Source organism: Gossypium raimondii, chromosome 5 (genome assembly GCF_025698545.1).
Source record: "Gossypium raimondii isolate GPD5lz chromosome 5, ASM2569854v1, whole genome shotgun sequence".
NCBI lineage: Eukaryota > Viridiplantae > Streptophyta > Magnoliopsida > Malvales > Malvaceae > Gossypium > Gossypium raimondii.
The window spans coordinates 54722058-54733642 of record NC_068569.1 but is presented as its reverse complement, the minus strand read 5'-3'; the positions used below and the strand labels follow the sequence as shown (position 1 = coordinate 54733642).

The 11585-nt window shown below is 29.8% G+C and overlaps 1 pseudogene; it reads left to right on the top strand.

Annotated features, from left to right (window-relative positions):
• Positions 1-9458: 9458 nt before the first annotated feature.
• On the top strand, positions 9459-11352 carry LOC105767310 (carnosic acid synthase-like; annotated as a pseudogene).
• Positions 11353-11585: the final 233 nt, after the last annotated feature.

Genomic DNA, 11585 nt, shown 5'->3' with positions numbered 1-11585 from the left:
TATGTTTTTGAGTTCGTATTAGCTTAGTTTAGCTAGCCCAAGGTTAAATTGTGAAACTGTTAAAAGTTAGGGATTTATTATGAATGTTTATAATGTGTTTTAAAATTTTTGATAGATTCATGAATTTGTTAGTTAAATAAAAATGTTTTGTTAAGTGATTTTTGGTAATTTTAAGGTTTATGGACTATTTATGAAAATAGTAAAAGTTCATGTATTATGAAATTATGAAAAACATGGGTTGATTAGAAGCCCTAAGGAATTCAACTATCATGGTTGGTAGCTAAAAATGGTAAAATTTCAAGTTTTAGGTTTAGGGACTAAATTGTATAAAAAGTAAAATATTAGAGTAATTTTGTAAAATCATGATGGAAGGGATTAATTGTATAAAATTGTTTATTTAAGTGTTGCAATGATATTAATTGAATGAAAATACTATTTAGATCAATAAACACATCAACCGAATTTAAATCAAGGAAAAACTAAAGTTTTAGACTAGTTGTTGAATCTGTTTTTACAACCGTTTTTGTCTAGGTAAGTTCTTAAGTTAATTTAGTAGTTAATTGATTGATTTTTTATAATTTAATGATTATCTATATATGATTGACTCATCAAATTCATTGGATTGAGAAACGAGAAAGACCATGATTGAAAGATATCCGGCATTCTACCCGAAATGAGAAAGACCATAGTTGAAAGATACTATGGCATTTTACTGGAATGAATAAGACTATAATTGAAAGATAGTATGGAACTAAATTGGGATTATAACACCCCTAACCCGTATCCGTCATCGAATTAGGGTTACGAGACATTACTGGACAAACACAACTCAATATAAACTTCCTTAGAATTCACAATTTAACATTTATAAGCAATTCGTTTGAATACAGGTTTAGAACAACAATTTTCGATTCAAAATATATGCATTGTATATATAAAAATATATGAATTTAAATATATTAAACTTAGTCAAAATTTAAAGTAAGCATAAATAAAAATTATACTTTAACCATTTAAAACAAAACAAAACATTTCAATCCAGCTAAACTATAAGAAAATAAGCCATTTTCGTATGGCTATTAATTTTATATACAGTACATCAAAGTACGACTTTTCAAATGTTATCTAGCCTATACATGTCATAAGTTAAAATTTAAATATTTCAATACCGAGACTGTAGATAAAGTGATGATCTTTGTTGATGATCCCTAAGCCTGCAACTTGATTATTTATCTATAAAACATATGGATGAAAACAAGCAAAGTAAGCTTTTAAAGCTTAGTAAGTCTATAACTTAACTAAAATTCATATAAAAGAATCATATAATTTCTTTAAGTAAATTTATTCAGATCACAAATATCAAATATAATTACTATTCAAACATTGTTGTCTTAAGTCATTTTGTTGATATCTAAAAGAATGTATGTTTAACTAAGAATGTATGTTTAACTAACTCATATAAAGAACATATGTATGTACATTGTATGCATATAACCGAGTTACCAACATACCCATTGAATTACATATAATAATTGTTAGTGTACTTATCACTTGCACTTCATCGAATGCATATATATATATATTCAAATACATATGCCAAAAGCATATTTTATACTTATCAACCACATGTGTCGAATGTACATACATATACTTATAATCCACATATGCCAAATGCATACATATATATATATATACTTTACTTATAATCCACATATGCCGAATGCATACATATATGTATATATATCCAACAATTTCATAACACTAATATATATATATATACATTCTCACCAAACACAAAGATTCGAATGTTTACCTGCTCATCAAATACGTAGAAACAAATGTTCATATATTTATCCATTTCAAATAACCAAAATCATATATATATAATCACTTAATTTAAACAGATTCACCGGCACTTAGCCTACTAGGCTTTAAGCCTGAATTGATTCACTGGCAATATGCCTGCTAGGCGCTAAGCCTAAAAACCTCAATTCTTATAAGTTGTAACTCGTATCCGTACTATTTATATATATAAAATCCATACATCATAATTCATCTAAAAATTTATAACTTATATCTTTGAACCACCTTGGTAAATAAAGTTCAATCACAAAATCATTCTCGATAACCCAATGATCCAACCAAATACCTATATATATATAGCTTTATACTTTAGATCTTGCTACTAGTATTATACTATTTAACTAACAATATTCTTGAATAATATACATTTACCATTTGAATATATTAAAATAATCTAATCTAATAAATTACATACCTTTGATTCAATACAAAACTTGTACATATATATACATACACGTTCGACCTCATATATATATATATATATATAATTTCATACTTAATTTCAATACAAGAAATTATACATATACGTATATACATATTAAAACTAATATATATATATATATCAATTCATACTAAATTTCAAAATTAGATCTTATATATGTATATATATATAACCGAACCTCATATACTTATATAATGACATATCATAATCGATACAAAAGCATATACATATATAAATTTGCATGCTTGTTCAAATTACTTACACAAGTATAGCATACATATTATAAATCCAATCTAAAGGTTTATACACGTATATACCTATGTATTTATTCGAACCTTATGTACACATAAATATATATATACATACCTTTGATTAAACAAATAATTTATACATGTATATACATATGTGAATTCAAACCATGTATGCATATATATATGAAACCCTTATACTTCAACTAAATTCAATAACATTTATGTATATACTTATATACCATTCATACTTTAACTAAATTCAATGGTCTATATAAGTATATACCTATATGTTCGAACGTTAAAATACATATAAATCATTCATACTTTTAATTTATTCAACCAATATACTTTAGATTATAATTCATCAAAAATACAATACATATACATACTTATATACTAATTTAACAACATTAAATAGCTAATAGACTTACCTCGGATAGTGAAAAATCAGAATCGGACGATTAGTCGATAACTTTAGCTTTTTCCCGATCCAACTCCGATTTCTTTGGTCCTTGATCTAAATATATTCAAAATGAGCTAGTTTAAATATTATTACCTTCAATGTAGTCCAAAAACACATAAATAGACAAATTACCATTTTACCCCTAAAATTTACACTTTTTGCAATTTAGTCCTTATTGCAATTTAGTCCCTATTGCATATAGATTAGGAGCTTCTATTGGGGATGTGTTTAGAGATGCTGATGCAAACTGGCTGTGTGGCTTTTCATTATGGATAGGCAAAGACACCATTTTTAAGGTTGAAGCAAGAGCAATGCTACAAGGTCTTCAAATAGCATGGGAGAGCAGATACATAAAGCATGAGCTGGAATGCAACAACGCACTTCTGGTAGAATTAATTTTAGCTGGTGGAATAGGCAATAGCAAATTGGGGTACTGGAAAGTAAGATTTACGTTCCAAGCTCTCAAAATAAGGTTGTTGATCATATGGCCAAAATAACTTCAAGTGGATTGGGTAACGTACAACTATTTTGGAAGCCTCCAGATTCAGTAAGGTATATATTGATAGTTGAGCGTAGTACTTTTTCTCTAAGTTGATAGTACTTTTAAGATTGTAATCGTTTTGTGTTGATCCTTTCTACCAAAAATAATTTTATTTAACATAACTAAATATTAATTAATTATAAGTTTTGGTTAAATTCAGTTACTAGTACTATACTATGTGTATAATTGTAGATTTAAGCAATATTCTCTAATTAGATCATTTTATGTCCTTATATTTTTTAAATTTTAAAATTTTAGTCTTAACACAAGTGAGTTAATCCATTATCGAGGATTTTAAGTGAGTTATATGTGGAAACAACAAACTAACATAATATTACACATAAGATAACGCGTTTGTCGCATTATATGTTGAAAATATTGAAACTTAATAAATTTAATAGTAATTCTTTAATAAGAACTAAAATTTTAAATTTTAAAACATAAAATTAATAAAAAATTATTCTTATATATCGAATAATATGTTTGCTCAATAAAATTTTTAAAAATAGTAGAATTTAAATTATTGAAATTAATAAAGAAGTGTTGAAGTACTTTATGAATCTGGTTGACTGGAATGCATTAAATTAATTTTTATAAATCCATTTCATGTTTATATATATATATATATATAAAAGTTGTATGATTACTAGAGCTGTGCTTCGAATGTTATTAGTTGGTAATCTTTAAATATTAATTTTATGTACACTCATTACTTGGGTGAAAAATAAAATAAAATAAAAATATTAAAATTTTGGTTAATTTGCGAATAAGAATGGATTGGTTGAATCGATTTTGAGTTGATTTGACCAATTGGTTTTCAATTCAACCGATTTAGAATAAATAAATTATTAAAAAATTAAAAATAAACAATTATAATATTATAATATCGATTTAATTGCTAATTCAATTAACTAGGTTCGATCAATCTATACTGATTTATAAGTTAACTAATGTCTTTACCTCTCATTAGATTGATACGCTGGCAGATTCTTAATCCAACCGATCCAATTTAATTTAGATAATAGATTTTTATATTTTAAATTATTTTAAAAAAATCTATATATTTTAAGTTGAATTGTCGAAATTAATAAAGAATTGTTAATTAATAATTCAGCGGCTCTCAAATAATCTTTGTCATCTTGAATCCTCGGGCAACGGGGCAATAGTCATGTAGTCCTCCATTAAACTATCATATTTTCTTAGACCATATTCGGACAGCCGTATTGTCATCCACTTTATCAAGAAACCCATTTTCTTATGACAAGCTCTCTATTTAACAACTGAACGTGAATCAACACCTCTTTTTTATGATGAAAATGCAATGCAATCATAACAAAAATGAAAACAGGTTAGTACAAATCAAAAGCAAGCAAGAATAAATAGAACACCTATTCGGGTGACTACTAGGGGTTTGAAGTAGTTCTACCTAGGGTGGGCTCCTAAGGTCTTTTACATGTGGTTTGGTTCTAAAGTAAAGGTACCCGAACCAGCAGATTCCTCGATCCTCACCCATCATAGGCTCATATGGGGGGAATACATTTCCCTATGGCTGCTTGGAGATGAAAATCTCATGAAGACATAGGTACGGATGTATCCCGAAAGTGATCCATTATCCTGCACGAAGGTGAAAACCTCACGAAGGAGTAGCTTCTCACTCCCACTTAAAAGGGTGTGACCAACGGTAATGCAATGCAATGTGCAAAAAGGTTCCAAAACTTAAGCAATTATAAACCACAATGATGAATATTAAAATAAAGAAGGATGAAATACAACGAAATGATCATACATTTAAACCAAGTTTTCAATTTTCGACAAAAAGACAAAAAGTAATCACGTGGCTTGACTCTCTTATTTTGGTTCTCCCAGTGGAGTCGCCAAGCTGTTGACACCATTTTTTTGGATAAAACGGGGTCGACTTGGATTTGAAAATGAAAACAAAAAAAAGGGAGTCGCCACCAATCTTTTTTGATGAGGTGTGATCGGGTCACCTCGTAAAAGTGGTTGTTTTTAATAAACAATTTAATTTTATTAAAACAACGAGTTTGGTCCACGAAATTCAAAAAAACAGTTCAGGATTTGGTTACGTACGAGGAAGGATTAGCACCCTCGTAACGCCCAAAATTGGTACCTAATTGATTAGTAAATTTCTTAATGTCGAAAATTGAAAACTTTGAAGAATTTTAAAAATACGATCCTTGTATTAAAATGTTGAAAACTTTTGGGAAAAGAAGCATATTTCACGTTAATCGAGAAAAAAGTATCATATCCAATAAGTTAGGACACAATGTCTCGGATTTCCGATACGCGAATGAATGCCAAAAATTTACTTATTTAAAATATATTTAGCTATCTCAGATTTAAAAAAGAGATCACGACCAGTAAGTTAGGACACGATCTTTTCTTAATTTCCAAGGTCATTTAAAGCTTAGGTTTGAAAAAAGACCCATGTATTTAGATTCATTGTGAAAATCGAAACCCAGTAAGCTAGGGTACTACCTTCTTGAATTTCCAAATGCAAAATACTGCCTTTGTTATTTTTTAGAAAAAATCATCATCTCGGAAAGCAACGTGTCATATCCAATGCGTTAGGACACAACGTATTGAATTCCCAATAATGAGCTTTTTATTTATGTTTTTTATTAAAGAGCATTCTCGATTATTTAGGTTCAACGAAGAAAATCGAAACCCAATACGTTAGGGTTCGATCCTTTCGAAGATCCCAAATACCGAGTATTGCTTTTATTTTCGAAATTTTCCTTTTTCAAGAATCTGAGTAAAAATGAATGTAATGGAATAACAATGATGAAAATGTAAGTAAAATAATACGAGCAAAAACAAACAAACAAATAAATAAATAAATAAATAATAAGACCAATATATAAAAAAAATTCAATCATGCAGGCACAATGATAAATGATAAACAGACAAAAACTAAAGCATAAATAATAATAGACATGTAAACAAATAAATAAATGAACGAAATGATCAAAAATTATGAAATATATAAAAATAAGTATATATATATATATAAATCAAAGATATGTATGTATATATGTATATATATAGCAAAAATTTGAAGTAAAAATATAAATAAAGATAATAATAATACTATTAATGTTACTAATAGAATAACAAAATAATCTAAAGTTTAAATATATATATATATATATGCGTATATATATATAAGTAATTATAATAATAGTAATAATATAATAAGACAAATATATTTAAAATTTTCATAAATAAGTATAAATGGAAATATATCAATAATAACGGTAATATTGATAATAATAATAATAATAATAATAATAATAATAATAATAATAATAATAATAATAATAATATTGGTTTTAATAATAATATATCATGATAAAATAATAACACATATTAAAATAACGTATACACATATATAAAGATAAATGAAAATATAAATAGGACAAAAATTAATAGTTAAAAATAAAATAAAATAAATAAATAAATATGAGTATTTATGTATATAATAAATAGGTTATAAAAAATATATAAATGTGTATATATATATATAAGCAGTTATTTAATAATAATAATAATAATAATAATAATAATAATAATATGACTAAATTGAAAATAAACAAAATCTCATGGGAGAAATCAGAAATAAAATAAGGCAAAGGATCGAATTGTGACACGCGTGAAACATGGAGGGATCGAAAGGAAATTTTCCCTTTCCCTCAAAACGACGTAGTTCCACTAGGGACCAAATTGTAAGCGCAACAAATTGCTGGGTAAAATTTAAAAATTTAAAAAACCTAATTTAAAAAAACATTAAAAAGTAGAAGGGCAGAAAGCGCAATTAGCCCTTCCGCTAAAAACACGCGGATCCTGCCCGGGTCGGGTCGGACTTGGGTTGGCCCTTGGGTTTGCTCCGAAACGACGCCATTTTGGAACTTCTAAGCCCCAGCCAAACGACGTCGTTTTATTACCCTTATATAAGTCAAAAAATTTTAAAAATCATTTCCCCACATTTTTTAACAAAAATCAGAAAAAAAACTCCCCTCTCTACTTCCGATTCGGGCACTGCCCAGAATCCGACCATCGGCCGTCGCGCCGGCCGCCAGTCACTAGCACCGCCGTACTGAAAAGTTTTCTCTTTTTTTCCACGCACTCCCTCGGCCCTCCGGACACTCCAGCCACGTCGAAAAGGTAAAAAACCTCCTTTTTATTCTTTTTTTGTATTTTGTATATTTTTTAAAATAAAAACAAAAATAAATAGAGTAAAAAGAAGTAAAAATTAAAAGAAACCCTTAGATCGAAATCGATAATCACCTTTTTCTGTTTTTATTATTTTTCTTCAAAATCTCGTAGACAAATTACCAAAGAGAGCCCCCTACAATCGGTTTTCAATCTGTTTTTATACCGAAAATAAAAAAACAAAAAACCCCCTTGTGCTGTGGTTTGTTTCTCTTTATTGTTTGCAGGTAACAGATGTGGCAAGTGGGCAAGTAGGGGTGTCAGGCGAAGCAGGTGGTGACGTGACTGTGACGGTAGTGGCAGGAGCTAGAGCGGCGGCAGACGCTAAGAGCCCCTAGGGACGTGCGGCGCCTTAGCTAGGGTTTCAGCTTTTCTGAAACCCTAGCTTTGACTTTTGTTGGGCTTTGCTATAATGGGCTTGTAATGGGTTTCGGGTTTGGGCTAGGGACTTTGGGTATTGGGTCTGTTTTTGGGTTGGGCAAAATTGGGCTTGTACATCAGTATTGATGCAAATGAGTTAATCCATTATAAAGATTTTAAGTGAGTAATATAAGGAAACAACAAGCTAACATAATATTACGTATAAAATAACATGTTTGTCGCATCATATGTTAGAAATATCAAAACTTAATGAATTTAATAATTATTCTCTAAAATTTTAAATTTTAGAAATATAAGACCATAAAATTAATAGAATTTAAATTATCGAAATTAATAAAGAAGTGTTGACAAATGGACATAGAATTACCGTATAAATGTGGATATTTTGAATAAATTAAATTGACTGGAATGCATTAAATTATTAAATTGATTAGGATGATGACTGTTTCTAATGTTAGGCCTTTTAAAATTTTAAAAATTTAAATTAATAAAAGTAAATTTGTATTCAAAAATTTTTCTTGCTCTGCTCTTGGTTAGTGATGTAAATTTGTTGTTGCCAATTGCTTGTTTATTTTTAAAATATTTAATTTTATGAACACTCATTGAAAAATAAAATACATTAAAATTTTTAAAGTACTAATTATTGATACTGAATAAATAATTATTAATAGAAAATGATTGACATAAACAAGCTCAATTGAAAATAAAAATACCTTTTAGGAAGAAATCAAGCTTTATTTCCATGTTGCTCTTATATTGCTTTTTTTTTTCGCTTTTTTTGTTGTTGTCTAATTTATTATAAACTTCTGCATCTTTTATTGGTTTGAGAGAATTGATTTCAAATTTTCTTGTTTTTGTGTATATCATACTAGACCCCATTCATCTATGGGTTCTTTTTATTCTTGATTATGATTCTCTAATCCTATATATATATATATATATATATATATATATATATATATTTTCCATTTGGTGCTCCTTTCTAGTTTGAAGCGTTTTTCTACATTTCACTTGAAAACACTTCAAGTTCCTTAAATCGACCTATTCCCCTAATTATTCTAAAATTTCGCCTACTCTAATAAATATAAAATATTTTCGACATTTTTTAGTATTAAAGTTTCATTAAAATTATAAAATAATAAATTATCAAAAAAAGAGTTACTATTATTAAATAAAATAACTATATTCAATATTTATTTTTTACTAATATATCAAATAGTTTTACTATATGAATTTAGTAATTATAAAATTCAGTCCAATGGGATTTGGTATGAGGTTAGATACTCAGAAAATGTCAAGTTAAAATGTATACGTCATTCCTAGCTATTCATTCATTTGCTCTCTCCATATAACTCCATTTCTTCTGCATTCGATAATTGAAAACAAAAATGACCAACTTATACAACAAACACGCAGTTCTTGCTTGCGAAGGCTGGTCATGGAGCTGCCGTGCCCCTGAATTCGCTCCTCTTATGGCGGGGGCACTAGTAATTTTCTGCTGTGCATGGTTGTGGTGGAGTATGAAATTCACCAAAATAAACCCACCTCTACCACCTGGTCCTTTAGGCTTGCCTATAATAGGAAACCTTCCCTTCATTAAACCCGAATTGCACCGTTACTTTTCAGACCTGTCTCGGATCTATGGTCCCGTCTTCAAACTTCGAATGGGGAGAGTGTTGGCAATAGTCATAAACTCGCCTTCACTTGCCAAAGAGGTCCTCAAAGTTCAGGATGCCATCTTCGCTAACCATGACGTTCCGGCAGCCACTGTGGTCGGCACATTTGGTGGAATCAACATCTTATGGAGACCCAACGGTTCTAGATGCAATTATCAGCAACCGCTCTACGAGTGATGATGAGCACGCTATGGGGTGATGATCCATCGCAAGATTTGATTGAGTTTAGGAAACGATTGGATGAAATTGTAATAACATTTGCAGCACCGAATGTTTCTGATTTTTCCCAATTCTGGCCCCATTTGATTTACAAGGAATTGAATCCAAAGGGAAGGAGCAAGTGTCGTGGTTTTATGGGGTTTTTGAATCAATGATAAAGAATCGAAGAAACATTAGAGATGATGGAAAAGAGAAGGAGAATATTAGCAAGGATTTTATGCAGCAATTGTTGGAGCTGCACTGGCGAGGAGATGAGAAAACTCTTTATCCATCAACGAAGTGAAAGCTTTGCTTCTGGTAAATAACTTTAATATAATAACATCCACATAAGTGTTAATATTTTCCATTTTACAATATTTATCTCTATATCTCATAGGATATGATGCTCGCCGGTACGGATACAATACCCACTGCTGTAGAGTGGGCAATGACCGAACTACTACGCCATCGAGATAAAATGACGAAACTTGTAAAGGAATTAGATATGGTGGTCGGAAACCAGAACACTGTGGAAGACTCTCATATACCTCAACTTGTCTACTTGGATGCTGTCATAAAGGAGACACTTCGTCTTCACCCGGTTGCTCCATTGCTAATTCCTCATGTGCCCAGTGAGACCACTGTTATTGGTGGATTTACTGTCCCTAAAGGTTGCAGGGTTTTCATTAATGCATGGGTCATTCAAAGGGACCCTGAGTTGTGGGACGATCCTCTTCGGTTTCATCCCGAGAGATTCTTGGAAACCGACATTAACTATCGAAGCAACAATTTTGGGTTTTTCCATTTGGTTCAGGGAGGAGGATTTGTGTTGGGGTTTCTTTGGCAGAGAAGATGATGGCACTGCTCTTAGGCTCTTTGGTGCACTCTTTTGAATGGGGATTGTCAGAGGGGACTAAGCCTAGTTTAGAAGATAAATTTGGGATTGTTTTGAAGAAAACAGAACCACTTGTTGGTATACCCGTTGCACGACTTCCTAATTTGGAGCAATACCAATGAATATGTTCAGTTTTTGCATATTCATAAACAATATGATATGTATGTTAAATAATTGTTACTACGTAAGAAAAATATATACTAGTGCTTATATAGTTTACTATCAGTAATAAATTTATATATGATGTATAGAATAACTATTCTGTTAATATATATGGAGGTATCTGGATTTGGTAACTTATATTTATATGGTTCCTAAATTTTTTGGACTTAACTAGTACTTGAATTTGAAAACTATAAGCCAACTTGGTACTCTTTTTAGGTACCAAATTAACACCATTAAAATACACTAACGTGATGTTGACAACCAATAGCATAATGACACATTTTAACACGTGGCAAAAAATTAAAAATGAAATTGACTTTTAGCACTAAGTCATTCATTGGGAGCATGCAATATAAGGTATTTCAAAAGAAATGAAGAAAGCATGGGCAACACAACTTAGGGCCTTTTTGGATAGGTGGTGCGCGTTTACTTGCCGTTAGCGTAAAAACAGCAGTGGCGATGAGATTAGATACTGTAGCG